The sequence below is a fragment of the Pseudophryne corroboree genome, unplaced genomic scaffold (assembly GCF_028390025.1).
Source record: "Pseudophryne corroboree isolate aPseCor3 unplaced genomic scaffold, aPseCor3.hap2 scaffold_423, whole genome shotgun sequence".
In the NCBI taxonomy this organism is placed as follows: domain Eukaryota; kingdom Metazoa; phylum Chordata; class Amphibia; order Anura; family Myobatrachidae; genus Pseudophryne; species Pseudophryne corroboree.
The window spans coordinates 189053-216798 of NW_026970056.1; the positions used below are offsets into that span (position 1 = coordinate 189053).

Genomic DNA, 27746 nt, shown 5'->3' on the forward strand with positions numbered 1-27746 from the left:
GAGGACTGTAATGGAAGCATGCTGGGTCCATAACCCAGAGGTAGGCAGATTGAAACTATCCTCTGCTATATGCATTTTTTTTTGTTAATTAAAGTAATCCAAAACTGGTATTGATATTTTTGCTCTTTTATTTTTACTTAAAGTACAATAACTTTTACCATTTTAATTTGTTTTAATAGTATATTGACAGTATTGTTTTCTTTCAAAAATCCACTTAATTTTCTTTACCCGATTATTAAAATGGTAATTGACAAAAACAAACTACATTGTCACCAGAAGAGCAATACAAAATGTACAAGTGATATATTAAAATCATCTTTCCAGCTTGAATTTCAATGATGCATTGGGGCAACGATTTTGTGAGAAACATCTTACCCTTAAATAAAGATTTTCTTAATTCCTTACCTGTGTGCTAATTAGATATCACCTTGTTTTCACATTAAACAGACTTCCACATGAGAAAGCAGCAAGGATGCAGTGGCGTTAATGTTTCCTGGTGTCAACCTGTATTATTTCAGTAGATATTGAAATGAGGATGCATCTTGCTGCCTTTCCAATGAAGCAAGTTTAATTTAGTAATAGGTGAAAAACCATCCCTACAAAGATGTTAATCCGATACTTGGCTTTGTGGACACTTTTTAGAGAACAAATTAGTTAGCATAAAAATAAAGCCAGAAAATGAAGAGCTGTTTAATCACTCAATTGGATTTTTCTGCCAGCATATTTCATTTTCTCTGCAAACCACTGCTAAATTGTGCTTCCTAGCTGTTTTTTGATAAAATCACTTAATCAAATCTAACTCTGATTACATCAGAGTAGGCCAGGTACCCTACACCATAAGAGGGGGTTTGAAATTTTGACTTGTCTACTTAAAGATCACCAAAATCTGATGACAAGGTCAATAACATCCCTGGGTGGGATTGAACCACCAACCCTTTGGTTAATAACCAAACACACTAACCGATTGCACCACAGAGACACTTTGCAAAAGTACATACTGACAAAGGCTAATAAGCATTCATCTAGAACGTTTCCTAGAAAACTTTAAAAAGTCAATAATCTGGAGAGTTTTTGTAAGATGTTTCTTCCATCAACCAATGAAGAAACACATTGGTACTTTCCCATGATGAGTGAGTACTTCAGGATCTCTTGCAATTACATGTGCAGCAGAGTACTGTAATGGAAGCATGCTGGGTCCATAGCCCAGAGGTAGGCAGATTGAAACTATCCTCTGCTATATGCGTTTTTTTTTGTTAATTAAAGTAATCCAAAACTGGGATTGATATTTTTGCTCTTTTATTTTTACTTAAAGTACAATAACTTTTACCATTTTCATTTGTTTTAATAGTATATTGACAGTATTGTTTTCTTTCAAAAATCCACTTAATTTTCTTTACCCGATTATTAAAATGGTAATTGACAAAAACAAACTACATTGTCACCAGAAGAGCAATACAAAATGTACAAGTGATATATTAAAATCATCTTTCCAGCTTGAATTTCAATGATGCATTGGGGCAACGATTTTGTGAGAAACATCTTCACCCTTAAATAAAGATTTTCTTAATTCCTTACCTGTGTGCTAATTAGATATCACCTTGTTTTCACATTAAACAGACTTCCACATGAGAAAGCAGCAAGGATGCAGTGGCGTTAATGTTTCCTGGTGTCAACCTGTATTATTTCAGTAGATATTCAAATGAGGATGCATCTTGCTGCCTTTCCAATGAAGCAAGTTTAATTTAGTAATAGGTGAAAAACCATCCCTACAAAGGTGTTAATCAGAAACTTGGCTTTGTGGACACTTTTCAGAGAACAAATTTGTTAGCATAAAAATAAAGCCAGAAAATGAAGAGCTGTTTAATCACTCAATTGGATTTTTTTGCCAGCATATTTCTTTTTCTCTGCAACCCACTGCTAAATTGTGCTTCCTAGCTGTTTTTATAAAATCACTGAATCAAATCTAACTCTGATTACATCAGAGAAGGCCAGGTACCCTACACCATAAGAGGGGGTTTGAAATTTTGACTTGTCTACATAAAGATCACCAAAATCTGATAACAAGGTCAATTACGTCCCTGGGTGGGATTGAACCACCAACCTTTTGGTTAATAGCCTTACACAGTAACTGATTGCGCCACAGCAACACTTTGCAAAAGTCCATACTGACAAAGGCTAATAAGCATTCATCTAGAACGATTCCTAGAAACATTTTAAAAAGTCAATAATGTGGAGAGTTTTTGTAAGATGTTTCTTCCATCAACCAATGAAGAAACACATTGGTACTTTCCCATGATGAGTGAGTGCTTCAGGATCTCTTGCACTTACATGTGCAGCAGAGTACTGTAATGGAAGCATGCTGGGTCCATAACCCAGAGGTAGGCAGATTGAAACTATCCTCTGCTATATGCATTTTTTTTTGTTAATTAAAGTAATCCAAAACTGGGATTGATATTTTTGCTCTTTTATTTTTACTTAAAGTACAATAACTTTTACCATTTTAATTTGTTTTAATAGTATATTGACAGTATTGTTTTCTTTCAAAAATCCAATTAATTTTCTTTACCCGATTATTAAAATGGTAATTGACAAAAACAAACTACATTGTCACCAGAAGAGCAATACAAAATGTACAAATGATATATTAAAATCATCTTTCCAGCTTGAATTTCAATGATGCATTGGGGCAACGATTTTGTGAGAAACATCTTCACCCTTAAATAAAGATTTTCTTAATTCCTTACCTGTGTGCTAATTAGATATCACCTTGTTTTCACATTAAACAGACTTCCACATGAGAAAGCAGCAAGGATGCAGTGGCGTTAATGTTTCCTGGTGTCAACCTGTATTATTTCAGTAGATATTGAAATGAGGATGCACCTTGCTGCCTTTCCAATGAAGCAAGTTTAATTTAGTAATAGGTGAAAAACCATCCCTACAAAGATGTTAATCAGATACTTGGCTTTGTGGACACTTTTCAGAGAACAAATTTGTTAGCATAAAAATAAAGCCAGAAAATGAAGAGCTATTTAATCACTCAATTGGATTTTTTTGCCAGCATATTTCTTTTTCTCTGCAACCCACTGCTAAATTGTGCTTCCTAGCTGTTTTTATAAAATCACTGAATCAAATCTAACTCTGATTACATCAGAGAAGGCCAGGTACCCTACACCATAACAGGGGTTTTCGAAATTTTGACTTGTCTACATAAAGATCACCAAAATCTGATAACAAGGTCAATTACGTCCCTGGGTGGGATTGAACCACCAACCTTTTGGTTAATAGCCTTACGCAGTAACTGATTGCACCACAGCAACACTTTGCAAAAGTCCATACTGACAAAGGCTAATAAGCATTCATCTAGAACGATTCCTAGAAACATTTTAAAAAGTCAATAATGTGGAGAGTTTTTGTAAGATGTTTCTTCCATCAACCAATGAAGAAACACATTGGTACTTTCCCATGATGAGTGAGTGCTTCAGGATCTCTTGCACTTACATGTGCAGCAGAGTACTGTAATGGAAGCATGCTGGGTCCATAACCCAGAGGTAGGCAGATTGAAACTATCCTCTGCTATATGCATTTTTTTTTTGTTAATTAAAGTAATCCAAAACTGGGATTGATATTTTTGCTCTTTTATTTTTACTTAAAGTACAATAACTTTTACCATTTTAATGTGTTTTAATAGTATATTGACAGTATTGTTTTCTTTCAAAAATCCACTTAATTTTCTTTACCCGATTATTAAAATGGTAATTGACAAAAACAAACTACATTATCACCAGAAGAGCAATATAAAATGTTCAAGTAATATATTAAAATCATCTTTCCAGCTTGGATTTCAATGATGCATTGGGGCAACGATTTTGTGAGAAACATCTTCACCCTTAAATAAAGATTTTCTTAATTCCTTACCTGTGTGCTAATTAGAGATCACCTTGTTTTCACATTAAACAGACTTCCACATGAGAAAACAGCAAAGATGCAGTGGCGTTAATGTTTCATGGTGTCAACCTGTATTATTTCCGTAGATATTGAAATGAGGATACATCTTGCTGCCTTTCCAATGAAGCAAGTTTAATTTAGTAATAGGTGAAAAACCATCCCTACAAAGATGTTAATCAGATACTTGGCTTTGTGGACACTTTTCAGAGAACAAATTTGTTATCATAAAAATAAAGCCAGAAAATGAAGAGCTGTTTAATCACTCAATTGGATTTTTCTGCCAGCATTTTTCTTTTTCTCTGCAACCCACTGCTAAATTGTGCTTCCTAGCTGTTTTTTTTTATAAAATCACTTAATTAAATCTAACTCTGATTACATCAGAGAAGGCCAGGTACCCTACACCATAAGAGGGGGTTTGCAATTTTGACTTGTCTACTTAAATATCACCAAAATCTGATCACAAGGTCAATCACGTCCCTGGGTGGGATTGAACCACCAACCTTTTGATTAATAGCTGAACACACTAACCGATTGCGCCACAGAGACACTTTGCAAAAAGTAAATACTGACAAAGACTAATAAGCATTCATCTAGAACGTTTCCTAGAAAAACTTTAAAAAGTCAATAATCTGGAGAGTTTTTGTAAGATGTTTCTTCCAGCAACCAATGAAGAAACACATTGGTACTTTCGCATGATGAGTGAGTGCTTCAGGATCTCTTGCACTTACATGAGCAGCAGAGTACTGTAATGGAAGCATGCTGGGTCCATAACCCAGAGGTAGGCAGATTGAAACTATCCTTTGCTATATGCATTTTTTTTTTGTTCATTAAAGTAATCCAAAACTGGGATTGATATTTTAGCTTTTATTTTTACTTAAAGTACAATAACTTTTACCATTTTAATTTGTTTTAATAGTATATTGACAGTATTGTTTTCTTTCAAAAATCCACTTAATTTTCTTTACCCGATTATTAAAATGGTAATTGACAAAAACAAACTACATTGTCACCAGAAGAGCAATACAAAATGTACAAGTGATGTATTAAAATCATCTTTCCAGCTTGAATTTCAATGATGCATTGGGGCAACGATTTTGTGAGAAACATCTTCACCCTTAAATAAAGATTTTCTTAATTCCTTACCTGTGTGCTAATTAGATATCACCTTGTTTTCACATTAAACAGACTTCCACATGAGAAAGCAGCAAGGATGCAGTGGCGTTAATGTTTCCTGGTGTCAACCTGTATTATTTCAGTAGATATTGAAATGAGGATGCATCTTGCTGCCTTTCCAATGAAGCAAGTTTAATTTAGTAATAGGTGAAAAACCATTCCTACAAAGATGTTAATCAGATATTTGGCTTTGTGGACACTTTTCAGAGTACAAATTTGTTAGCATAAAAGTAAAGCCAGAAAATGAAGAGCTGTTTAATCACTCAATTGGATTTTTTTGCCAGCATATTTCTTTTTCTCTGCAAACCACTGCTAAATTGTGCTTCCTAGCTGTTTTTATAAAATCACTGAATCAAATCTAACTCTGATTACATCAGAGAAGGCCAGGTACCCTACACCATAACAGGGGTTTTTGAAATTTTGACTTGTCTACTTAAAGATCACCAAAATCTGATAACAAGGTCAATTACGTCCCTGGGTGGGATTGAACCACCAACCTTTTGGTTAATAGCCGTACACACTAACTGATTGCGCCACAGCGACACTTTGCAAAAGTACGTACTGACAAAGGCTGATAAGCATTCATCTAGAACGTTTCCAAGAAAAACTTTAAATAGTCAATAATCTGGAGAGTTTTTGTAAGATGTTTCTTCCATCAACCAATGAAGAAACACATTGGTACTTTCCCATGATGAGTGAGTGCTTCAGGATCTCTTGCAATTACATGTGCAGCAGAGTACTGTAATGGAAGCATGCTGGGTCCATAGCCCAGAGGTAGGCAGATTGAAACTATCCTCTGCTATATGCATTTTTTTTTGTTAATTAAAGTAATCCAAAACTGGGATTGATATTTTTGCTCTTTTATTTTTACTTAAAGTACAATAACTTTTACCATTTTAATTTGTTTTAATAGTATATTGACAGTATTGTTTTCTTTCAAAAATCCACTTAATTTTCTTTACCCGATTATTAAAATGGTAATTGACAAAAATAAACTGATGAGGATACTACTGCAGTCTTTGTTTCGTCTGTACCCGCTGAAAGAGCAGCAAAAGGTGGAGATCTTGATGGGACAGTTGAAAGGGCTTGCACTTAGAGAGGTTACTTCCTGGCCTACTGAAGAGAAGAAGACTGTGGACCAGATCCTCAACAGGCTTGCTACCACATTTGACACAAGGACAGTGTCAGAACTTAAAATGCACTTCTTTGCTCGAAAGCAACAACCAGGAGAGTCACTACGGGGCTATGCCCTCAGCTTGCAGGAAGCACTCAGAGATGTTCAGCAAGCAGACCCTGAGCAAGTGCATGACAAAGAGAAAATGTTATTGGACCAGTTCACTGAAGGTGCAAGGGGCGAATTTGTAAAACTCAGCTGCGACTATTGAGATTGCAGAAGCCTGGAAGCACATTCCTGGATTTTAAAGAGGCTGCGATTAAAGTTCTAGGCTCCAGTCTTACTTCAGGGGCTGTTCCACAAGAGTCTATTCCAGAGATGCCACGGTATCAAGAGAATTCTGATGCCCAGGAGTCAAGTTTTAAAGGAGCTACTTACCCACCTACAGTAAAAGGAGTGACAGTGCCATGTTCAAAGACATGCATATTTGACTCTTCTAGTGAGTTACGAAGTCTGCTGGCTGAACTGACACGTGGTGTGACAGAGATGCGCAGAGACCTGCAGATTCTGAAGAGACAGCAGGCACTGCTCCATGAAGAAATGGAATGGTGCCAGGAGAGGAGACCACTGAACAGTTCCCAATGGGACCTACATAGAAACAGGGAGACACTTTTTTCCAACCACTTTGCCTCCCAAAGGCGACCCATTTTTCAAAGCTGTGAAGGAAGCGGACAAATTAAGAGAGAATTTGAGCAGCCAGATCATTTAAACTCCAAATTCATGTGGTTAACCCGTTATGTTAGCCAAAGCCCGGTGGTTCAAGTTTGCATCAATGGAGTCTCAATGCCCGCTCTCTTAGACACTGGATCACAAGTGACCACAATACAAGCAACACAGTTTGAGCAGCATTGGACTGAGGAACAGATGTTTCCGTCAACTTCCACATTGATAAACCCGATTGCAAGCAATGGGCACTGCATCCCTTGCAAAGGATACTCGGAAGCTGAAATTCAAATCGGACGAACAGTGCTACCACAGCAAGGCTTCATCATCACCACTGCCCAAGATGATGGATTGCCTCCAGTGATAGTGGGCATGAATGTGTTGCGGAACTGCTGTGAGGAGCTCGTAGCAGCACTCCAAGGAGAGTTTCAAACTGACAAGCTCCAGGAGAAACAAGGCCTTCAACCTGGGATAGCCAAACAAAAGGGAAGAATGATAACAGAATTATCTGTAAGAGAGGAACATGAAAAAAATAAGGCTAGCCAAATAATGATAGAAATGCCCATCTCCAGTGTCCAGATTATCCGAAAGAATGCTTCAATGTTAGGCATGAATAATATAGCATCCAGTTCTAGAAACTGTGAGCAACCTATTCAAGGAACCAGTTTTGACCACCTGCAAGATAAAAGTCAGATGATAAGACACCTCAAAGCCTTACTGAAGATTGGGAAATACCTGACCAAGCGACAAAGGCAAGAATCCTCGCCAGAACTCCTGAAGTTGTTGAGACAGCGAGAAAGGCTGTTTGAAGAGAAAGGACAGTTGGTTCGATGTAGTGTGGATCCTAATACTCATTATAGGATCAGTCAACTTGTAATTCCAAGACAAAGTGCTTGTTATGTGCTTGAAGAATATCACGACAAGTCAGGTCACCCTGGGTGCAAAAGGATGGAAACAAGCATCTGGAAAAAGTTCTTTTGGGTTGAAATGAGGGAAGACATCAAGAGATGGTGCCGAAACTGTCCAACCTGTTCTGTAAGAAGAACCTTGCTGCCTCTTTCTCTCCAGAATCCATTGTCCCAAACCAGCTGTGATACTGAATCCCAAGATGGAATGGAAGAGGCTCATAAAATGTATTTACAGCAGACTAAGGTGGTTTGTCACCGACAAGGAGGCAAGAAGACTAGGGCTTGCAAAACAGAAAACCACCATAGTCAGCTGCAGTTTTGTACAGCATGTCCCAAAGACAGTTTAGAAAGAGTTCAATACTCATCCATGGCAGGGGGGTTGAGGTTTCCTAGACAAACTTTTCAAGACCATATACTGTCCAGATTTCAACCGATTGCTCCAGGAGCATGTGTTAATGTACTATAGCACAAAAGGAATTATACCTATCAGATACTGATGTTAAAAATGTTGATAAATGTTAATGTTTCAGACATAATCTGTGTTCACTAATGAATGTGACTGGATATAGTGAGAAGTTTATATAGGGATAAAACCAAAATGCGTGAGGACACGCATGTTTTGGGGGGGGGGCACGTGTGATATCCCATAACAACAAGGACATTTTTGACAACAGTGTAGTTGCCTGTGCCATTTTAAATAAAGTTTATTTAAAAGAAAATTGAACAGCAGTTTGAGAAGTCAGTTGGAGCCATGGTGAGGAAAGAGCTGGCGACGCCATTACGCAGAGATGAGCAGCTGAGAGAGGGGAGACAAATAAGCTGAAAATTGCATGAGAGAGTAAGCAGTAGTGCAAAATACAGCAGTGGAAGTGCAGCAATTAACAAGTAAGAACGCCATGACACTCTCAGCCAAGAGAGTGCACAGCAAGTGTCAGAGACAGGAGAGTATAAAGCCTTTATACCAATGCTGACTGGCCTACATCTGAGGGGAAACTGCCTCAGAAACATCTATTGACTGGGTGAGATAAATCCATATTTATACTGAAACCTACTCCACTGCAAAGGACATTATCCTATATTTACTATACCTATGCAGCGATTTACATGGGAAGCAGCTCCAGTTTGTTTTAAACAATCATCTTTACTACACAGAGCTACAATATTTTGTTCACAGCTAAAGGAGACAATAGCTGCATATAACTATGTAACAACATAACCGGGCCCCAACGTGCACATAGAGACTCCCTGCAGTGACACCAATGTTATCTGGGACTTAAATATTGTCTGCATAAGTTGATTTCTATTACTAAGCAACATAGTATTAATCTCAGATTTAGTTATATTACCATTTGTGTAATGACTTAAAGTGTATATGGTGTCTGTGTTTAAGTTGCTTGAATCAAATCTTTCCCTTCCCTACTGTAATCAGTTCCTTTTCTGAGTTATGTGGTAAACCATTTATTCTTTCATACAAAGCCCTGCCTGCCTTTCTTTGTGTCTGGGGAAACCTTGCCTCTCTGCCAGGAATAGAGAAGAGCTGCTGCTGAAGGAGGAATAGTCCATCAAGGTATCCCTGACCTGTTCCACATAGTTTACACACTTGTTATACCGGGGTGTTACATTGTGTGTGACTGACCTTAGGAAGAAACCGGAGCCTCCGCTGCAGTGACCCAGCAACCAGGGCACGGGAGTATACAGTGCCGCTGGGAGTGATGAAGCTGCAGTAAAGATGTCTATTAGACCTAGCCTGCTGCAGCCCTTGTAGATTCTCATAAAAAAAGTTCTTCTTTTCTTGTCAAAATTAATAGCTAAGAATAGGCTGCTTGAGGCAGGCCCCTGTTAAGTGGCCTGCTACTGAAGGCAACAACTACAAACTGAGCTCCCTGTTCATGGAAGCGGGGTTATAGAGGAGAATGCGCTGAGCATCTTGGGAACAGTCAAAAGCTTTGAGCCGGTTGGTGCCTCAGATCAAGATCCTACTCTACACCCCAATGTGAATCCTTGTGGAGTCCAGTGTACCCCACAGAAGAAATTAATGTGTCACACCCATTGGCAGCAACCTTAGAATAGCTGCTGACGGGCACAATTGAGAAAGGAAGGGGGGGGGGACATTTGAATCCAGCACATAGATGCAATTCAAATATGTAATTTGAACCTTCCTATTTTAAAATATAATGGATGAACCTCACCCTGTGAGAACAATCTTCATGATATAGAGATCTCATATGCAAAATAAGTATGAGTTGGGATAGGGCTGGGGAGGGTGGCTGCTCGGGCAGCCCCTCCCCCGTCAAGTTAAGGAGATTCAACTGAGGAAGCACAAGGGAACTCTCGTCTGGGGACAACAACTGCAGGGAGACCACATCTTTTCAGATGAACATGGGAGGGCGGAAGGCTGCCTAATACTGAAGCACCATCAAATATCAAACCATATGCAATAACTAGTACAAGCATTCCTGGGGGAAGGTCTGCAGGAGACGAATTTGCATACGGTGATGTCATCCAAGCAGTGGGCCAAAGTTGGCTGGAACCCTCATCTGCATATGAAAAGAGAAAAGGGTTATGCAGGGCATGGCGGCCTTTTGCGGCGCTTGGATGACCCCTAGTTCGCATTAAACACCTCCACCCTCCTTCGGTGTGGGGCTCATGTTGACTATGCCCCAGCCCCTGAAGCATTCAAGCTGATTTCTTGCAGCAGCTGGGCACTGTAACAGCTCCAGAGCTGCTCTGTAAGGCAAATAAAAGGGTGTGGGCCCTGCAGCACTACCTGTAGTTCGCATTGTGCGTTGGAAGGCACAAAGTAATCAGACGGGAGAAGTCAGGATAGTGCGCAAGGGCATAGAAGGGAGCGGCTCAAGAAAAGAGAAGTGGAAACAGACAGCAAACTAGGCTGGAGAGAGACCTGAGACAAAGAGATCTGAATTATACGAGAGCCGACCAGGGGAAACACAAATTATGCAGTCAAGTTTCCCACATTTGGGGAAATCGCAGGGGCAGCACAGCCAGAGTGCAATGGGTGAGCCTTGCCCTGGGAGAAGCACCTTCAAGATCATAGTATCTCACCTGGCAGGTAAGTAGGAGTTGGGCTAGAGCTGGGGAGGGTCGCTGCTCGGGCACCCCCCTGTCAAGTGAAGGAGATCCAACTGAGGCAGCACAATGGAACTCTCGAAAGAAGAACAAGGCTAGAGGAAGATCTGAGACAAAGAAATCTGACTTTTACCAGAGCTGACCAGCGGAAAACACAAACACAGTCCCCCACTACCACAAATAATGCAGGCGAGTTTCCCACATTTGGGGAAATCACAGGGGTCAGCATACCCAGAATGCAATGAATGAACCTCACCCTGGGTGAACAATCTTCATGACCATGGTGTCTCCTATGCAAAATAAGTATGATTTGGGATAGGGCTGGGGAGGGCCGCTGCTCAGGCACATCTCTGTCAAGTAAAGTTAATTCAACTGAGGCAGCACAAGGGAACTCTCATCTGGGGACAACAACTGCAGGGAGAACACATATTTTCAGATGAACATGGGAGGGCAGAAGGCTGCCTAATACTGAAGCACCCCCAAACAACAAACCAAATGCAACAACTAGTGCAAGCATTCCTGGGGGAAGGCCTGCAGCAGATGGATTTGCATATGGTGATGTTATCCAAGCAGTGGGTCAAAGTTGGCTTCAACCCTCATCTGCATATGAAAAGAGAAAAGGGGCGTGCAGGGCATGGCGGCCTTTTGCGCTGCTTGGATGACCCCTAGATCGCATTAAACACCCCCACCCTCCTTTGGTGTGGGGCTCATGTTGGCCATGCCCCATCCCATGAAGCATTCAAGCTGATTTCTTGCAGCAGCTGGGCACTGTAACAGCTCCAGAGCTGCTCTGTAAGGCAAGTAAAAGGGTGTGGGCCCTGCAGCACTACCTGTAGTTTGCATTGTGCATTGGAAGGCACAAAGTAAGCAGACGGGAGGAGAAGTCAGGATAGTGCACAAGGGTATAGAAGGGAGGGGCTCAAGAAAAGAGAAGTGGAAACAGACAGCAAACTAGGCTGGAGAGAGACCTGAGACAAAGAGATCTGAATTATACGAGAGCCGACCAGGGGAAACACAAATTATGCAGTCAAGTTTCCCACATTTGGGGAAATTGCAGGGGCAGCACACCCAGAGTGCAATGGGTGAGCCTTGCCCTGGGAGAAGCACCTTCATGATCATAGTATCTCACCTGGCAGGTAAGTAGGAGTTGGGCTAGAGCTGGGGAGGGTCGCTGCTCGGACACCCCCCTGTCAAGTGAAGGAGATCCAACTGAGGCAGCACAAAGGAACTCTCGAAAGAAGAACAAGGCTAGAGGAAGATCTGAGACAAAGAAATCTGACTTTTACCAGAGCTGACCAGAGGAAAGCACAAACACAGTCCACCACTACCACAAATAATGCAGTCGAGTTTCCCACATTTGGGGAAATCACAGGGGTCAGCATACCCAGAGTGCAATGAATGAACCGCACCCTGGGAGAACAATCTTCATAACAATGGTATCTCCTATGCAAAATAAGTATGATTTGGGATATGGCTGGGGAGGGCCGCTGCTCAGGCACATCTCTGTCAAGTAAAGGAGATTCAACTGAGGCAGCACAAGGGAACTCTCATCTGGGTACAACAACTGCAGGGAGAACACATATTTTCAGATGAACATGGGAGGGCAGAAGGCTGCCTAATACTGAAGCACCCCCAAACAACAAACCAAATGCAACAACTAGTGCAAGCATTCCTGGGGGAAGGCCTGCAGCAGATAGATTTGCATATGGTGATGTCATCCAAGCAGTGGGTCAAAGTTGGCTTCAACCCTCGTCTGCATATGAAAAGAGAAAAGGGGCGTGCAGGGCATGGTGGCCTTTTGCGGCACTTGGCTGACCCCTAGTTTGCATTAAACACCTCCACCCTCCTTCGGTGTGGGGCTCATGTTGGCTATGCCCCAGCCCCTGAAGCATTCAAGCTGATTTCTTGCAGCAGCTGGGCACTGTAACAGCTCCTGAGCTGCTCTGTAAGGCAAGTAAAAGGTTGTGGGCCCTGCAGCACTACCTGTAGTTCGCATTGTGCGTTGGAAGGCACAAAGTAAGCAGAAAGGAGGAGAAGTCAGGATAGTGCGCAAGGGCATAGAAGGGAGCTGCTGAAGAAAAGAGAAGTGGAAACAGACAGCAAACTAGGCTGGAGAGAGACCTGAGACAAAGAGATCTGAATTATACGAGACCTGACCAGGGGAAACACAAATTATGCAGTCAAGTTTCCCACATTTGGGGAAATCGCAGGAGCAGCACACCCAGAGTGCAATGGGTGAGCCTTGCCCTGGGAGAAGCACCTTCATGATCATAGTATCTCACCTGGCAGGTAAGTAGGAGTTGGGCTAGAGCTGGGGAGGGTCGCTGCTCGGGCACCCCCCTGTCAAGTGAAGGAGATCCAACTGAGGCAGCACAAAGGAACTCTCGAAAGAAGAACAAGGCTAGAGGAAGATCTGAGACAAAGAAATCTGACTTTTACCAGAGCTGACCAGAGGAAAGCACAAACACAGTCCACCACTACCACAAATAATGCAGTCGAGTTTCCCACATTTGGGGAAATCACAGGGGTCAGCATACCCAGAGTGCAATGAATGAACCGCACCCTGGGAGAACAATCTTCATAACAATGGTATCTCCTATGCAAAATAAGTATGATTTGGGATATGGCTGGGGAGGGCCGCTGCTCAGGCACATCTCTGTCAAGTAAAGGAGATTCAACTGAGGCAGCACAAGGGAACTCTCATCTGGGGACAACAACTGCAGGGAGAACACATATTTTCAGATGAACATGGGAGGGCAGAAGGCTGCCTAATACTGAAGCACCCCCAAACAACAAACCAAATGCAACAACTAGTGCAAGCATTCCTGGGGGAAGGCCTGCAGCAGATAGATTTGCATATGGTGATGTCATCCAAGCAGTGGGTCAAAGTTGGCTTCAACCCTCGTCTGCATATGAAAAGAGAAAAGGGGCGTGCAGGGCATGGTGGCCTTTTGCGGCACTTGGCTGACCCCTAGTTTGCATTAAACACCTCCACCCTCCTTCGGTGTAGGGCTCATGTTGGCTATGCCCCAGCCCCTGAAGCATTCAAGCTGATTTCTTGCAGCAGCTGGGCACTGTAACAGCTCCAGAGCTGCTCTGTAAGGCAAGTAAAAGGGTGTGGGCCCTGCAGCACTACCTGTAGTTCGCATTGTGCGTTGGAAGGCACAAAGTAAGCAGAAAGGAGGAGAAGTCAGGATAGTGCGCAAGGGCATAGAAGGGAGCGGCTCAAGAAAAGAGAAGTGGAAACAGACAGCAAACTAGGCTGGAGAGAGACCTGAGACAAAGAGATCTGAATTATACGAGACCTGACCAGGGGAAACACAAATTATGCAGTCAAGTTTCCCACATTTGGGGAAATTGCAGGGGCAGCACACCCAGAGTGCAATGGGTGAGCCTTGCCCTGGGAGAAGCACCTTCATGATCATAGTATCTCACCTGGCAGGTAAGTAGGAGTTGGGCTAGAGCTGGGGAGGGTCGCTGCTCGGGCACCCCCCTGTCAAGTGAAGGAGATCCAACTGAGGCAGCACAAGGAAACTCTCGAAAGAAGAACAAGGCTAGAGGAAGATCTGAGACAAAGAAATCTGACTTTTACCAGAGATCAGAGGAAAACACAAACACAGTCCCCCACTACCAACAAATAAAGCAGTCGCGTTTCCCACATTTGGGGAAATCACAGGGGTCAGCATACCCAGAATGCAATGAATGAACCTCACCCTGGGAGAGTAATCTTCATGACCATGGTATCTCCTATGCAAAATAAGTATGATTTGGGATAGGGCTGGGGAGGGCCGCTGCTCATGCACATCTCTGTCAAGTAAAGGAGATTCAACTGAGGCAGCACAAGGGAACTCTCATCTGGGGACAACAACTGCAGGGAGAACACATATTTTCAGATGAACATGGGAGGGCAGAAGGCTGCCTAATACTGAAGCACCCCCAAACAACAAACCAAATGCAACAACTAGTGCAAGCATTCCTGGGGGAAGTTCTGCAGAAGACGGATTTGCATACGGTGATGTCATCCAAGCAGTGGGTCAAAGTTGGCTTCAACCCTCATCTGCATATGAAAAGAGAAAAGGGGCGTGCAGGGCATGGCGGCCTTTTGCGGTGCTTGGATGACCCCTAGTTCGCATTAAACACCCCACCCTCCTTTGGTGTGGGGCTCATGTTGGCCATGCCCCATCCCCTGAAGCATTCAAGCTGATTTATTGCAGCAGCTGGGCACTGTAACAGCTCCAGAGCTGCTCTGAACGGCAAGTAAAAGGGTGTGGGCCCTGCAGCACTACCTGTAGTTTGCATTGTGCATTGGAAGGCACAAAGTAAGCAGACGGGAGAAGTCAGGATAGTGCGCAAGGGCATAGAAGGGAGCGGCTCAAGAAAAGAGAAGTTGAAACAGACAGCAAACTAGGCTGGAGAGAGACCTGAGACAAAGAGATCTGAATTATACGAGAGCCGACCAGGGGAAACACAAATTATGCCGTCAAGTTTCCCACATTTGGGGAAATCGCAGGAGCAGCACACCCAGAGTGCAATGGGTGAGCCTTGCCCTGGGAGAAGCACCTACATGATCATAGTATCTCACCTGCCAGGTAAGTAGAAGTTGGGCTAGAGCTGGGGAGGGTCGCTGCTCGGGTACCCCCCTGTCAAGTGAAGGAGATCCAACTGAGGCAGCACAAGGGAACTCTCGAAAGAAGAACAAGGCTAAAGGAAGATCTGAGACAAAGAAATCTGACTTTTACCAGAGCTGACCAGAGGAAAGCACAAACACAGTCCCCCACTACCACAAATAAAGCAGTCGAGTTTCCCACATTTGGGGAAATCACAGGGGTCAGCATACCCAGAATGCAATGAATGAACCTCACCGTGGGAGAACAATCTTCATGACCATGGTATCTCCTATGCAAAATAAGTATGATTTGGGATAGGGCTGGGGAGGGCCGCTGCTCAGGCACATCTCTGTCAAGTAAAGGAGATTCAACTGAGGCAGCACAAGGGAACTCTCATCTGGGGACAACAACTGCAGGGAGAACACATATTTTCAGATGAACATGGGAGGGCAGAAGGCTGCCTAATACTGAAGCACCCCCAAACAACAAACCAAATGCAACAACTAGTGCAAGCATTCCTGGGGGAAGGCCTGCAGCAGATGGATTTGCATACGGTGATGTCATCCAAGCAGTGGGTCAAAGTTGGCTTCAACCCTCGTCTGCATATGAAAAGAGAAAAGGGGCGTGCAGGGCATGGCGGCCTTTTGCGGCGCTTGGATGACCCCTAGTTCGCATTAAACACCTCCACCCTCCTTCGGTGTGGGGCTCATGTTGGCTATGCCCCAGCCCCTGAAGCATTCAAGCTGATTTCTTGCAGCAGCTGGGCACTGTAACAGCTCCAGAGCTGCTCTGTACGGCAAGTAAAAGGGTGTGGGCCCTGCAGCACTACCTGTAGTTTGCATTGTGCATTGGAAGGCACAAAGTAAGCAGACAGGAGGAGAAGTCAGGATAGTGCACAAGGGTATAAAAGGGAGGGGCTCATGAAAAAAGAAGTGGAAACAGACAGCAAACTAGGCTGGAGAGAGACCTGAGACAAAGAGATCTGAATTATACGAGAGCCGACCAGGGGAAACACAAATTATGCAGTCAAGCTTCCCACATTTGGGGAAATCAGAGTGCAATGGGTGAGCCTTGCCCTGGGAGAAGCACCTTCATGATCATAGTATCTCACCTGGCAGGTAAGTAGGAGTTGGGCTAGAGCTGGGGAGGGTCGCTGCTCGGGCACCCCTCTGTCAAGTGAAAGAGATCCAACTGAGGCAGCACAAGGAAACTCTCGAAAAAAGAACAAGGCTAGAGGAAGATCTGAGACAAATAAATCTGACTTTTACCAGAGCTGACCAGAGGAAAGCACAAACACAGTCCCCCACTACCACAAATAATGCAGTCGAGTTTCCCACATTTTGGAAATCACAGGGGTCAGCATACCTAGAATGCAATGAATGAACCTCACCCTGGGAGAACAATCTTCATGACCATGGTATCTCCTATGCAAAATAAGTATGATTTGGGATAGGGCTGGGGAGGGCCGCTGCTCAGGCACATCTCTGTCAAGTAAAGGAGATTCAACTGAGGCAGCACAAGGGAACTCTCATCTGGGGACAACAACTGCAGGGAGAACACATATTTTCAGATGAACATGGGAGGGCAGAAGGCTGCCTAATACTGAAGCACCCCCAAACAACAAACCAAATGCAACAACTAGTGCAAGCATTCCTGGGGGAAGGCCTGCAGCAGATGGATTTGCATACGGTGATGTCATCCAAGCAGTGGGTCAAAGTTGGCTTCAACCCTCGTCTGCATATGAAAAGAGAAAAGGGGAGTGCAGGGCATGGCGGCCTTTTGCGGCGCTTGGATGACCCCTAGTTCACATTAAACACCTCCACCCTCCTTCGGTGTGGGGCTCATGTTGGCTGTGCCCCAGCCCCTAAAGCATTCGAGCTGATTTCTTGCAGTAGCTGGGCACTGTAACAGCTCCAGAGCTGCTCTGTACGGCAAGTAAAAGGGTGTGGGCCCTACAGCACTACCTGTAGTTTGCATTGTGCATTGGAAGGCACAAAGTAAGCAGACAGGAGGAGAAGTCAGGATAGTGCACAAGGGTATAAAAGGGAGGGGCTCATGAAAAAAGAAGTGGAAACAGACAGCAAACTAGGCTGGAGAGAGACCTGAGACAAAGAGATCTGAATTATACGAGAGCCGACCAGGGGAAACACAAATTATGCAGTCAAGCTTCCCACATTTGGGGAAATCGCAGGGGCACCACACCCAGAGTGCAATGGGTGAGCCTTGCCCTGGGAGAAGCACCTTCATGATCATAGTATCTCACCTGGCAAGTAAGTAGGAGTTGGGCTAGAGCTGGGGAGGGTCGCTGCTCGGGCACCCCCCTGTCAAGTGAAAGAGATCCAACTGAGGCAGCACAAGGGAACTCTCGAAAGAAGAACAAGGCTAGAGGAAGATCTGAGACAAATAAATCTGACTTTTACCAGAGCTGTCCAGAGGAAAGCACAAACACAGTCCCCCACTACCACAAATAATGCAGTTGAGTTTCCCACATTTGGGGAAATCACAGGGGTCAGCATACCCAGAATGCAATGAATGAACCTCACCCTGGGAGAACAATCTTCATGACCATGGTATCGCCTATGCAAAATAAGTATGATTTGGGATAGGGCTGGGGAGGGCCGCTGCTCAGGCACATCTCTGTCAAGTAAAGGAGATTCAACTGAGGCAGCACAAGGGAACTCTCATCTGGGGACAACAACTGCAGGGAGAACACATATTTTCAGATAAACATGGGAGGGCAGAAGGCAGCCTAATACTGAAGCACCCCCAAACAACAAACCAAATGCAACAACTAGTACAAGCATTCCTGGGGGAAGGCCTGCAGCAGATGGATTTGCATATGGTGATGTCATCCAAGCAGTGGGTCAAAGTTGGCTTCAACCCTCGTCTGCATATGAAAAGAGAAAAGGGGCGTGCAGGGCATGGCGGCCTTTTGCGGCGCTTGGATGACCCCTAGTTCGCATTAAACACCTCCACCCTCCTTCGGTGTGGGGCTCATGTTGGCTATGCCCCAGCCCCTGAAGCATTCAAGCTGATTTCTTGCAGCAGCTGGGCACTGTAACAGCTCCAGAGCTGCTCTGAACGGCAGGTAAAAGGGTGTGGGCCCTGCAGCACTACCTGTAGTTTGCATTGTGCATTGGAAGGCACAAAGTAAGCAGACGGGAGAAGTCAGGATAGTGCGCAAGGGCATAGAAGGGAGCGGCTCAAGAAAAGAGAAGTTGAAACAGACAGCAAACTAGGCTGGAGAGAGACCTGAGACAAAGAGATCTGAATTATACGAGAGCCGACCAGGGGAAACACAAATTATGCAGTCAAGTTTCCCACATTTGGGGAAATCGCAGGAGCAGCACACCCAGAGTGCAATGGGTGAGCCTTGCCCTGGGAGAAGCACCTACATGATCATAGTATCTCACCTGCCAGGTAAGTAGAAGTTGGGCTAGAGCTGGGGAGGGTCGCTGCTCGGGTACCCCCCTGTCAAGTGAAGGAGATTCAACTGAGGCAGCACAAGGGAACTCTCGAAAGAAGAACAAGGCTAGAGGAAGATCTGAGACAAATAAATCTGACTTTTACCAGAGCTGACCAGAGGAAAGCACAAACACAGTCCCCCACTACCACAAATAATGCAGTCGAGTTTCCCACATTTGGGGAAATCACAGGGGTCAGCATACCCAGAATGCAATGAATGAACCTCACCCTGGGAGAACAATCTTCATGACCATGGTATCTCCTATGCAAAATAAGTATGATTTGGGATAGGGCTGGGGAGGGCCGCTGCTCAGGCACATCTCTGTCAAGTAAAGGAGATTCAACTGAGGCAGCACAAGGGAACTCTCATCTGGGGACAACAACTGCAGGGAGAACACATATTTTCAGATGAACATGGGAGGGCAGAAGGCTGCCTAATAATGAAGCACCCCCAAACAACAAACCAAATGCAACAACTAGTGCAAGCATTCCTGGGGGAAGGCCTGCAGCAGATGGATTTGCATACGGTGATGTCATCCAAGCAGTGGGTCAAAGTTGGCTTCAACCCTCGTCTGCATATGAAAAGAGAAAAGGGGCGTGCAGGGCATAGCGGCCTTTTGCGGCGCTTGGATGACCCCTAGTTCGCATTAAACACCTCCACCCTCCTTCGGTGTGGGGCTCATGTTGGCTATGCCCCAGCCCCTGAAGCATTCAAGCTGATTTCTTGCAGCAGCTGGGCACTGTAACAGCTCCAGAGCTGCTCTGTACGGCAAGTAAAAGGGTGTGGGCCCTGCAGCACTACCAGTAGTTTGCATTGTGCATTGGAAGGCACAAAGTAAGCAGACAAGAGGAGAAGTCAGGATAGTGCACAAGGGTATAAAAGGGAGGGGCTCATGAAAAAAGAAGTGGAAACAGACAGCAAACTAGGCTGGAGAGAGACCTGAGACAAAGAGATCTGAATTATACGAGAGCCGACCAGGGGAAACACAAATTATGCAGTCAAGCTTCCCACATTTGGGGAAATCGCAGGGGCACCACACCCAGAGTGCAATGGGTGAGCCTTGCCCTGGGAGAAGCACCTTCATGATCATAGTATCTCACCTGGCAGGTAAGTAGGAGTTGGGCTAGAGCTGGGGAGGGTCGCTACTCGGGCACCCCCCTGTCAAGTGAAAGAGATCCAACTGAGGCAGCACAAGGGAACTCTCGAAAGAAGAACAAGGCTAGAGGAAGATCTGAGACAAATAAATCTGACTTTTACCAGAGCTGACCAGAGGAAAGCACAAACACAGTCCCCCACTACCACAAATAATGCAGTCGAGTTTCCCACATTTGGGGAAATCACAGGGGTCAGCATACCCAGAATGCAATGAATGAACCTCACCCTGGGAGAACAATCTTCATGACCATGGTATCGCCTATGCAAAATAAGTATGATTTGGGATAGGGCTGGGGAGGGCCGCTGCTCAGGCACATCTCTGTCAAGTAAAGGAGATTCAGCTGAGGCAGCACAAGGGAACTCTCATCTGGGGACAACAACTGCAGGGAGAACACATATTTTCATATAAAAATCTTGGTCATGCTCTGGTTTCTCTTCAGAACGAACAAATCTTTCGCCTCTTACTAAAGATTTCCGTGGAGAGGAGCAAAACCGAGTTTTATCTCAATTTTTGCATGCCCCATCTTTTTGGGGTTTCTTTTACCGGTTTAAAGATAGAATGAGTGTGCTTTAATGTAAGCTCATTTGCATAGAAATGACAGTAAATGTTTATTTATGTTCAAACAGAACTTTCTTGACCATGCTACTTGCTTTAAAGATCTGGGAGCACATGGAATACAGTACAAACCATGCTTATAGCAAGGAGAAGCCAGGTGAGAAATCTGCTTTCTTTCAAATTGGGCGCTCACTTTGATCTGAATGAGGACTGCTGGCACAGCACTCAGGCGACAGGTGGAATCTTGGTCATGCTCTGGTTTCTCTTCAGAACGAACAAATCTTTCGCCTTTTATTAAAGATTATCCGTGGAGAGGAGCAAAACTGAATTTTATCTCAATTTTTGCATGCCCCATATTATTGGGGTTTCTTTTATCAGTTTAAAGACAGAACGAGTGTGCTTTCTTGTTAGCTTTAATGTAAGTTTATTTGCATAACAATGACAATAAATGTCTGTTTCTTTTCAAGCAGAACTTTCTTGACCATTCTAATTGCTTGAAAGATCTGGGAGCACATGGAAAAGAGTACAAACCATGTTTATAGCAAGGGGAAGCCTGGTGAGAAATCTGCTTTCTTTCTTTCAAATTGGGTGCTCACTTTGAGCTGAATGAGGACTGCTGGCATGGCACTCAGGCGACAGGTGGAATCTTGGTCATGCTCTGGTTTCTCTTCAGAACGAACAAATCTTTCGCCTTTTACTAAAGATTTCCGTGGAGAGGAGCAAAACTGAGTTTTATCTCAATTTTTGCATGCCCCATATCATACCTCCCAACTGTCCCGATTTTCGCGGGACAGTCCCGTTTTTTGGGGACTGTCCCGCTGTCCCACCTGCGGGCCGCAGTGTCCCGCGGTGGAGAGGACAATTGGGAGGCTCTGTCTGTCGCTGCCCTGCTTAGCAGAGCAGCGGTGAATAGACGCTGTGCGCATGCGCACAGCGTCTATTCACTGAAGTCAGAGGGAGAGGTGGCATGCCAGCGGCTCACAGAGCGCTGGGCATGCCCGCTCAGTGCCGAAAACGGGGGCGTGACTCGCGATCGCGGGTCCTCCCGCGAAGCCACGCCCCCTTTTACTTAGGCCACACCCTTTTTGGGAGCGCGCGCGACTTCGCCGCGCGTGTGTCCCTCTTTGCGAGCCGACAAAGTTGGGAGGTATGCCCATATTATTGGGGTTTCTTTTATCAGTTTAAAGACAGAACGAGTTTGCTTTCTTGTTAGCTTTAATGTAAGTTTATTTGCATAACAATGACAGTAAATGTTTGTTTCTTTTCAAACAGAACTTTCTTGACCATGCTACTTGCTTGAAAGATCTGGGAGCACATGGAAAACAGTACAAACCATGCAGTATCACAAGAGCCTTTATTTGATCTTTCATGAAGATAGAGCAGAATTGAGGACACGTCAACAATTTCTGCCGAAGGTGGTTCATCTTTCCACATGGTGCCTTTGGCCACTGACACCTTCGTTGAGTCAAAGTCTCTGGCTGTGGTCAGAACTTTGAAAATTTATGTCACCAGAACGGTTCAGATTAGGAAAACAGAGGCTCTGTTTGTCCTGTATGCTCCCAACAGGATTGGGTGTCCTGCTTCCATGTAGACCATTATGCGCTGGATCTGTGGTAAGATTCAGCATGCTCATTCCATGGCAGGATTGCCGTTACTGAATTAGGTGAAGACCCATTCTACTAGAAAGGTGGGTTCATCCTGGGCAGCTGGTCGGGGAGTCTCGGCATTGCAACTTTGCCGAGCAGCTATTTAGTAAACACTTTTGCTAAGTTTTACAAGTTTGATACCTTGGCCGATGATAACTTCAAGTTGGGTCATTCGGTGCTGCAGAGTCGTACGCACTCTTCCACCCGTTCAAGAGCTTTGGTATAACCCCATGGTTCTTAATGTGACCCCAGCATCCTCTAGGTCGTATGAGAAAATAGGATTTTAATACCTACCGGTAAATCCTTTTCTCTTAGTCTGTAGAGGATGCTGGGCACCCGTCCCAGTCCATACTGTGTCTGCAGTTATTACTTGTGGTTATACACATGTTGTGTTATGGTTCTGGTCAGCTTTTTGCCGCAATTGTTCATGCCGTTGGCTTGTGTTCTGTTGAATGCCACGTTCTGCGGCATGCTTAAGGTGTGAGCTGGTAAGATGCTCACCTTAGTTTAACAATAAATCCTTTCCTCGAAATGTCCGTCTCCATGGGCACAGTTCCTATAACTGGAGTCTGGAGGAGGGGCATAGAGGGAGGAGCCAGTTCACACCCTTTGATAGTCTTAAAGTGCCCATGTCTCTTGCGGATCCCGTCTATACCCCATGGTTCGTAATGTGACCCCAGCATCCTCTACGGACTAAGAGAAAAGGATGCCCTTGCGCACTATCCTGACTTCTCCTCCCGTCTGCTTACTTTGTGCCTTCCAACGCACAATGCAAACTACAGGTGGTGCTGCAGGGCCCACACCCTTTTACTTGCCTTACAGAACAGCTCTGGAGCTGTTACAGTGCCCAGCTGCTGCAAGAAATCAGCTTGAATGCTTCAGGGGATGGGGCATGGCCAACATGAGCCCCACACCAAAGGAGGGTGGGGGTGTTTAATGAGAACTAGGGGTCATCCAAGCACTGCAAAAGGCCGCCATGCCCTGCACGCCCCTTTTCTCTTTTCATATGCAGATGAGGGTTCCAGCCAACTTTGGCCCATTGCTTGAATAACATCACTGTATGCAAATCCGTCTGCTGCAGACCTTCCCCCAGGAAGGCTTGTACTAGATGTTGCATATGGTTTGATATTTGATGGTGCTTCAGTATTAGGCAGCCTTCCGCCCTCCCATGTTCATCTGAAAAGATGTGGTCTCCCTGCAGTTGTTGTCCCCAGACGAGAGTTCCCTTGTGCTTCCTCAGTTGAATCTCCTTAACTTGACGGGGGAGGGGCTGCCCGAGCAGCCACCCTCCCCAGCCCTATCCCAACTCATACTTATTTTGCATATGAGATCTCTTGATCATGAAGATTGTTATCACAGGGTGAGGTTCATCCATTATATTTTAAAATAGGAAGGTACAAATTACATATTTGAATTGCATTTATGTGCTGGATTCAAATGTCCCCCCCCCCCCTTCCTTTCTCAATTGTGCCCGTCAGCAGCTATTCTAAGGTTGCTGCCAATGGGTGTGACACATTAATTTCTTCTGTGGGGTACACTGGACTCCACAAGGATTCACATTGGGGTGTAGAGTAGGATCTTGATCTGAGGCACCAACCGGCTCAAAGCTTTTGACTGTTCCCAAGATGCTCAGTGCATTCTCCTCTATAACCCCGCTTCCATGAACAGGGAGCTCAGTTTGTAGTTGGTGCCTTCAGTAGCAGGCCACTTAACAGGGGCCTGCCTCAGGCAGCCTATTCTTAGCTATAAATTTTGACAAGAAAAGAAGAACTTGTTTTATGAGAATCTACAAGGGCTGCAGCAGGCTAGGTCTAATAGACATCTTTACTGCAGCTTCATCACTCCCAGCGGCGCTGTATACTCCCGTGCCCTGGTTGCTGGGTCACTGCAGCGGAGGGTCCGGTTTCATCCTAAGGTCAGTCACACACACACCACCCTTCCGGATCACGAGGCCGCTGATGAAGGGGAGCGTGGCCGTAGGGGGTGGACCGTGTGCGCACTGGCGTGGACACTGATTACTGGGCAGCCGCTCCACTAGCCACCAGGTACAGTTAAGGAGCACAGGTCTGGGGGTTTTTCTCCTATATTAACCCAATTTTGTACTGCCCGCAGCGCATTGTGATAGGTAATAGGGCCTGATTCAGGTTGGATTGCAATCACAATAAGCGATCCAACTGCAAAAATTGCTAAGAGCATACGCATGTGCCTGCATTTTCTGCGGCACCCCGCAGAGAATGCGATCGCCTCTGCCTGTCAATCGGGGCGGGGGGGGGATAGGTGGGTCAGCAACACTCCATTTCCAAGTCAGGGATGGAGCGGTGCGGGGGCAAGGCTTCAAAATGGGGTCTGCAACGGAGGAGACACAGGGGGCGTGGTCACAGCGGCTGTATGACATCACATTCAGCCGCTGTGATCACAAAAATGGTGGCGGCTTCCTGCGCGCACATACAGTCTGCACCAGCAGGAGGCTACACCATTTTTTATGATCACGCTGAACTGCAGTGCGACTGCAATTACAGCATGGTCAAGAAGGGAGGCGTCATGCTGGGTGGCCATGCCCTTTCACTGTGCAGGAGCCAGCACTGCTCACACACTAGTCCCCGGGTGCAGCCCCCAACCCCCGGGACACCCGGAGCAACAAAATGTAGATTCAGGCCACCAGGCCACGCCCCTACCTATGAAACCATGCCTCCTTTTTACCATTGCGCTGCTTATCTGCGCGCACTGCATTACAATCTCCCTCGCCACCTCTCTGGGTGTCACCAGTGATAGTGACACCTCTGCCATGCTTGTAGCAGCTGGTCCTAAGATCTACGCCTCAAGCCCTGAGTGTTTGCCCTTGTGACTTGTTGATCATCATAGCGAAGCAGATGCTTACAGAAAACTGCAGGGGCTTAGATTGAAAATAAAAAAATTGATGGGTATAAGGTAGAGAGGAGCGGGTTCAGTTCTCCGAGAACCGAATTCCCCACGAACTCCACGTTGTTTACACTGGTCCGAGGCAGGCTCGGTTGTTCCCGCCTGACTCGGAAAACCTGAACAAGGGAAAATGTCATCATCCCGCTGTCGGATTCTCGCGAGATTCGGATTCCATATAAAGAGCTGCTTGTTGCCGCCATTTTTACTCGTGCTTTGAAGAGAGAGCGGAATGGACGTGGCTATGTTCTCTCAGTGGAAATCTCAATATCAGTGCTCAGTATCAGTGGTTACTTATTGCTGCTCAGTAATACTAGTAGTGTGTCTCTCCTGCTCAGTGTCAGTTCTCAGTAGTATCCTCATCAGTGCTCAGTATCACTGCTCATTGTCTTGTGCTGCATTGTGGTGCTCAGCATACTACAGTACATTACTAATAGTCCAGTGCTGCATCTTGCTGCTCAGTGTCAGTTCTAGTATCCTCATCAGTGCTCACTATCACTGTTCATTGCATTTTGGTTTTCTGTATACTACAGTAACATAGTAATATAGTAACATATAGTAACATAGTTTTTGAGGTTGAATAGAGGCAAATTGCCCATCGTGTTCAACCTGTTTTAAGTTGTGATGATTCTACATACTTGCTGAATAATGTTTTATGACTAGTTAGCTACTATAACTCATGTTACCCCCGGATTAACCATGTTGATATTTTAAGTATTATAACCTTAGATAGCTTTTTCATTCAGAAATGTATCCATTCCTTTTTTAAATCCAATTACAGAGTCCGCCATTACCACCTTCCCTGGCAGGGAATTCCACATCCTGATTGCCCTAACAGTGAAGATCATAGTATCTCACCTGGCAGGTAAGTAGGAGTTGGGCTAGAGCTGTGGAGGATTGCTGCTCGGGCACCCCCTGTCAAGTGAAGGAGATCCAACTGAGGCAGCACAAGGGAACTCTCGAAAGAAGAACAAGGCTAGAGGAAGATCTGAGACAAAGAAATCTGACTTTTACCAGAGCTGACCAGAGGAAAGCACAAACACAGTCCCCCACTACCACAAATAATGCAGTCGAGTTTCCCACATTTGGGGAAATCACAGGGGTCAGCATACCCAGAATGCAATGAATGAACCTCACCCTGGGAGAACAATCTTCATGACCATGGTATCTCCTATGCAAAATAAGTATGATTTGGGATAGGGCTGGGGAGGGCCGCTGCTCAGGCACATCTCTGTCAAGTAAAGGAGATTCAACTGAGGCAGCACAAGGGAACTCTCATCTGGGGACAACAACTGCAGGGAGAACACATATTTTCAGATGAAAATCTTGGTCATGCTCTGGTTTCTCTTCAGAACGAACAAATCTTTCGCCTTTTACTAAAGATTTCCGTGGAGAGGAGCAAAACTGAGTTTTACCTCAATTTTTGCATGCCCCATCTTTTTGGATTTTCTTTTATCGGTTTAAAGATAGAATGAGTGTGCTTTAATGAAAGCTCATTTGCATAGAAATTACAGTAAATGTTTGTTTCTTTTCAAACAGAACTTTCTTGACCATGCTACTTGCTTGAAAGATCTGGGAGCACATGGAATACAGTACAAACCATGCTTATAGCAAGGAGAAGCCAGGTGAGAAATCTGCTTTCTTTCAAATTGGGCGCTCACTTTGATCTGAATGAGGACTGCTGGCATGGCACTCAGGCGACAGGTGGAATCTTGGTCATGCTCTGGTTTCTCTTCAGAATGAACAAATCTTTCGCCTTTTATTAAAGATTTCCGTGGAGAGGAGCAAAACTGAGTTTTATCTCAATTTTTGCATGCCCCATATTATTGGGGTTTCTTTTATCAGTTTAAAGACAGAACGAGTGTGCTTTCTTGTTGGCTTTAATGTAAGTTTATTTGTATAACAATGATAGTAAATGTCTGTTTCTTTTCAAACAGAACTTTCTTGACCATGCTACTTGCTTGAAAGATCTGGGAGCACATGGAAAAGAGTACAAACCATGCTTATAGCAAGGGGAAGCCTGGTGAGAAATCTGCTTTCTTTCTTTCAAATTGGGTGCTCACTTTGAGCTGAATGAGGACTGCTGGCATGGCACTCAGGCGACAGGTGGAATCTTGGTCATGCTCTGGTTTCTCTTCAGAACGAACAAATCTTTCGCCTTTTACTAAAGATTTCCGTGGAGAGGAGCAAAACTGAGTTTTATCTCAAATTTTGCATGCCCCATCTTATTGGGGTTTTATTTTATCTGTTTAAAGATAGAACGAGTGTGCTTTAATGTAAGCTCATTTGCATAGAAATGACAGTAAATGTTTGTTTCTTTTCAAACAGAACTTTCTTGACTATACTAATTGCTTGAAAGATCTGGGAACACATGGAAAAGAGTACAAACCATGTTTATAGCTAGGGGAAGCCTGGTGAGAAATCTGCTTTCTTTCTTTCAAATTGGGTGC

At 44.8% G+C, this 27746-nt stretch overlaps 24 non-coding genes across 24 annotated transcripts; 6 read left to right on the top strand and 18 right to left on the bottom strand.

Annotated features, from left to right (window-relative positions):
* Positions 1-10778: 10778 nt before the first annotated feature.
* LOC135025658 (U1 spliceosomal RNA) lies at positions 10779-10941 on the bottom strand. The gene has a single exon (XR_010222390.1). It is a non-coding gene; the product is annotated as a U1 spliceosomal RNA (small nuclear RNA).
* A 152-nt stretch (positions 10942-11093) lies between these two features.
* Positions 11094-11257, bottom strand: LOC135025567 (U1 spliceosomal RNA). Its single transcript, XR_010222302.1, has one exon. It is a non-coding gene; the product is annotated as a U1 spliceosomal RNA (small nuclear RNA).
* A 674-nt stretch (positions 11258-11931) lies between these two features.
* On the bottom strand, positions 11932-12094 carry LOC135025590 (U1 spliceosomal RNA). The gene has a single exon (XR_010222324.1). It is a non-coding gene; the product is annotated as a U1 spliceosomal RNA (small nuclear RNA).
* A 152-nt stretch (positions 12095-12246) lies between these two features.
* On the bottom strand, positions 12247-12410 carry LOC135025544 (U1 spliceosomal RNA). The gene has a single exon (XR_010222280.1). It is a non-coding gene; the product is annotated as a U1 spliceosomal RNA (small nuclear RNA).
* Positions 12411-13084: 674 nt separating this feature from the next.
* On the bottom strand, positions 13085-13247 carry LOC135025614 (U1 spliceosomal RNA). The gene has a single exon (XR_010222348.1). It is a non-coding gene; the product is annotated as a U1 spliceosomal RNA (small nuclear RNA).
* A 152-nt stretch (positions 13248-13399) lies between these two features.
* Positions 13400-13563, bottom strand: LOC135025545 (U1 spliceosomal RNA). The gene has a single exon (XR_010222281.1). It is a non-coding gene; the product is annotated as a U1 spliceosomal RNA (small nuclear RNA).
* A 674-nt stretch (positions 13564-14237) lies between these two features.
* On the bottom strand, positions 14238-14400 carry LOC135025593 (U1 spliceosomal RNA). The gene has a single exon (XR_010222327.1). It is a non-coding gene; the product is annotated as a U1 spliceosomal RNA (small nuclear RNA).
* Positions 14401-14549: 149 nt separating this feature from the next.
* On the bottom strand, positions 14550-14714 carry LOC135025618 (U1 spliceosomal RNA). Its single transcript, XR_010222352.1, has one exon. It is a non-coding gene; the product is annotated as a U1 spliceosomal RNA (small nuclear RNA).
* Positions 14715-15384: 670 nt separating this feature from the next.
* Positions 15385-15547, bottom strand: LOC135025611 (U1 spliceosomal RNA). Its single transcript, XR_010222345.1, has one exon. It is a non-coding gene; the product is annotated as a U1 spliceosomal RNA (small nuclear RNA).
* Positions 15548-15699: 152 nt separating this feature from the next.
* On the bottom strand, positions 15700-15863 carry LOC135025539 (U1 spliceosomal RNA). The gene has a single exon (XR_010222275.1). It is a non-coding gene; the product is annotated as a U1 spliceosomal RNA (small nuclear RNA).
* Positions 15864-16835: 972 nt separating this feature from the next.
* Positions 16836-16998, bottom strand: LOC135025557 (U1 spliceosomal RNA). Its single transcript, XR_010222293.1, has one exon. It is a non-coding gene; the product is annotated as a U1 spliceosomal RNA (small nuclear RNA).
* Positions 16999-17672: 674 nt separating this feature from the next.
* Positions 17673-17835, bottom strand: LOC135025670 (U1 spliceosomal RNA). The gene has a single exon (XR_010222401.1). It is a non-coding gene; the product is annotated as a U1 spliceosomal RNA (small nuclear RNA).
* A 152-nt stretch (positions 17836-17987) lies between these two features.
* Positions 17988-18151, bottom strand: LOC135025756 (U1 spliceosomal RNA). Its single transcript, XR_010222478.1, has one exon. It is a non-coding gene; the product is annotated as a U1 spliceosomal RNA (small nuclear RNA).
* Positions 18152-18822: 671 nt separating this feature from the next.
* LOC135025577 (U1 spliceosomal RNA) lies at positions 18823-18985 on the bottom strand. Its single transcript, XR_010222311.1, has one exon. It is a non-coding gene; the product is annotated as a U1 spliceosomal RNA (small nuclear RNA).
* A 152-nt stretch (positions 18986-19137) lies between these two features.
* Positions 19138-19301, bottom strand: LOC135025571 (U1 spliceosomal RNA). Its single transcript, XR_010222306.1, has one exon. It is a non-coding gene; the product is annotated as a U1 spliceosomal RNA (small nuclear RNA).
* Positions 19302-19975: 674 nt separating this feature from the next.
* On the bottom strand, positions 19976-20138 carry LOC135025660 (U1 spliceosomal RNA). The gene has a single exon (XR_010222392.1). It is a non-coding gene; the product is annotated as a U1 spliceosomal RNA (small nuclear RNA).
* Positions 20139-20290: 152 nt separating this feature from the next.
* On the bottom strand, positions 20291-20454 carry LOC135025778 (U1 spliceosomal RNA). The gene has a single exon (XR_010222500.1). It is a non-coding gene; the product is annotated as a U1 spliceosomal RNA (small nuclear RNA).
* Positions 20455-20598: 144 nt separating this feature from the next.
* Positions 20599-20714, top strand: LOC135025713 (U5 spliceosomal RNA). The gene has a single exon (XR_010222435.1). It is a non-coding gene; the product is annotated as a U5 spliceosomal RNA (small nuclear RNA).
* A 270-nt stretch (positions 20715-20984) lies between these two features.
* LOC135025752 (U5 spliceosomal RNA) lies at positions 20985-21101 on the top strand. The gene has a single exon (XR_010222474.1). It is a non-coding gene; the product is annotated as a U5 spliceosomal RNA (small nuclear RNA).
* A 286-nt stretch (positions 21102-21387) lies between these two features.
* Positions 21388-21500, top strand: LOC135025743 (U5 spliceosomal RNA). Its single transcript, XR_010222465.1, has one exon. It is a non-coding gene; the product is annotated as a U5 spliceosomal RNA (small nuclear RNA).
* Positions 21501-26320: 4820 nt separating this feature from the next.
* On the bottom strand, positions 26321-26484 carry LOC135025583 (U1 spliceosomal RNA). The gene has a single exon (XR_010222317.1). It is a non-coding gene; the product is annotated as a U1 spliceosomal RNA (small nuclear RNA).
* A 144-nt stretch (positions 26485-26628) lies between these two features.
* Positions 26629-26744, top strand: LOC135025723 (U5 spliceosomal RNA). Its single transcript, XR_010222445.1, has one exon. It is a non-coding gene; the product is annotated as a U5 spliceosomal RNA (small nuclear RNA).
* Positions 26745-27014: 270 nt separating this feature from the next.
* Positions 27015-27130, top strand: LOC135025726 (U5 spliceosomal RNA). The gene has a single exon (XR_010222448.1). It is a non-coding gene; the product is annotated as a U5 spliceosomal RNA (small nuclear RNA).
* A 286-nt stretch (positions 27131-27416) lies between these two features.
* Positions 27417-27532, top strand: LOC135025706 (U5 spliceosomal RNA). Its single transcript, XR_010222428.1, has one exon. It is a non-coding gene; the product is annotated as a U5 spliceosomal RNA (small nuclear RNA).
* The last annotated feature ends 214 nt before the right edge of the window (positions 27533-27746 follow it).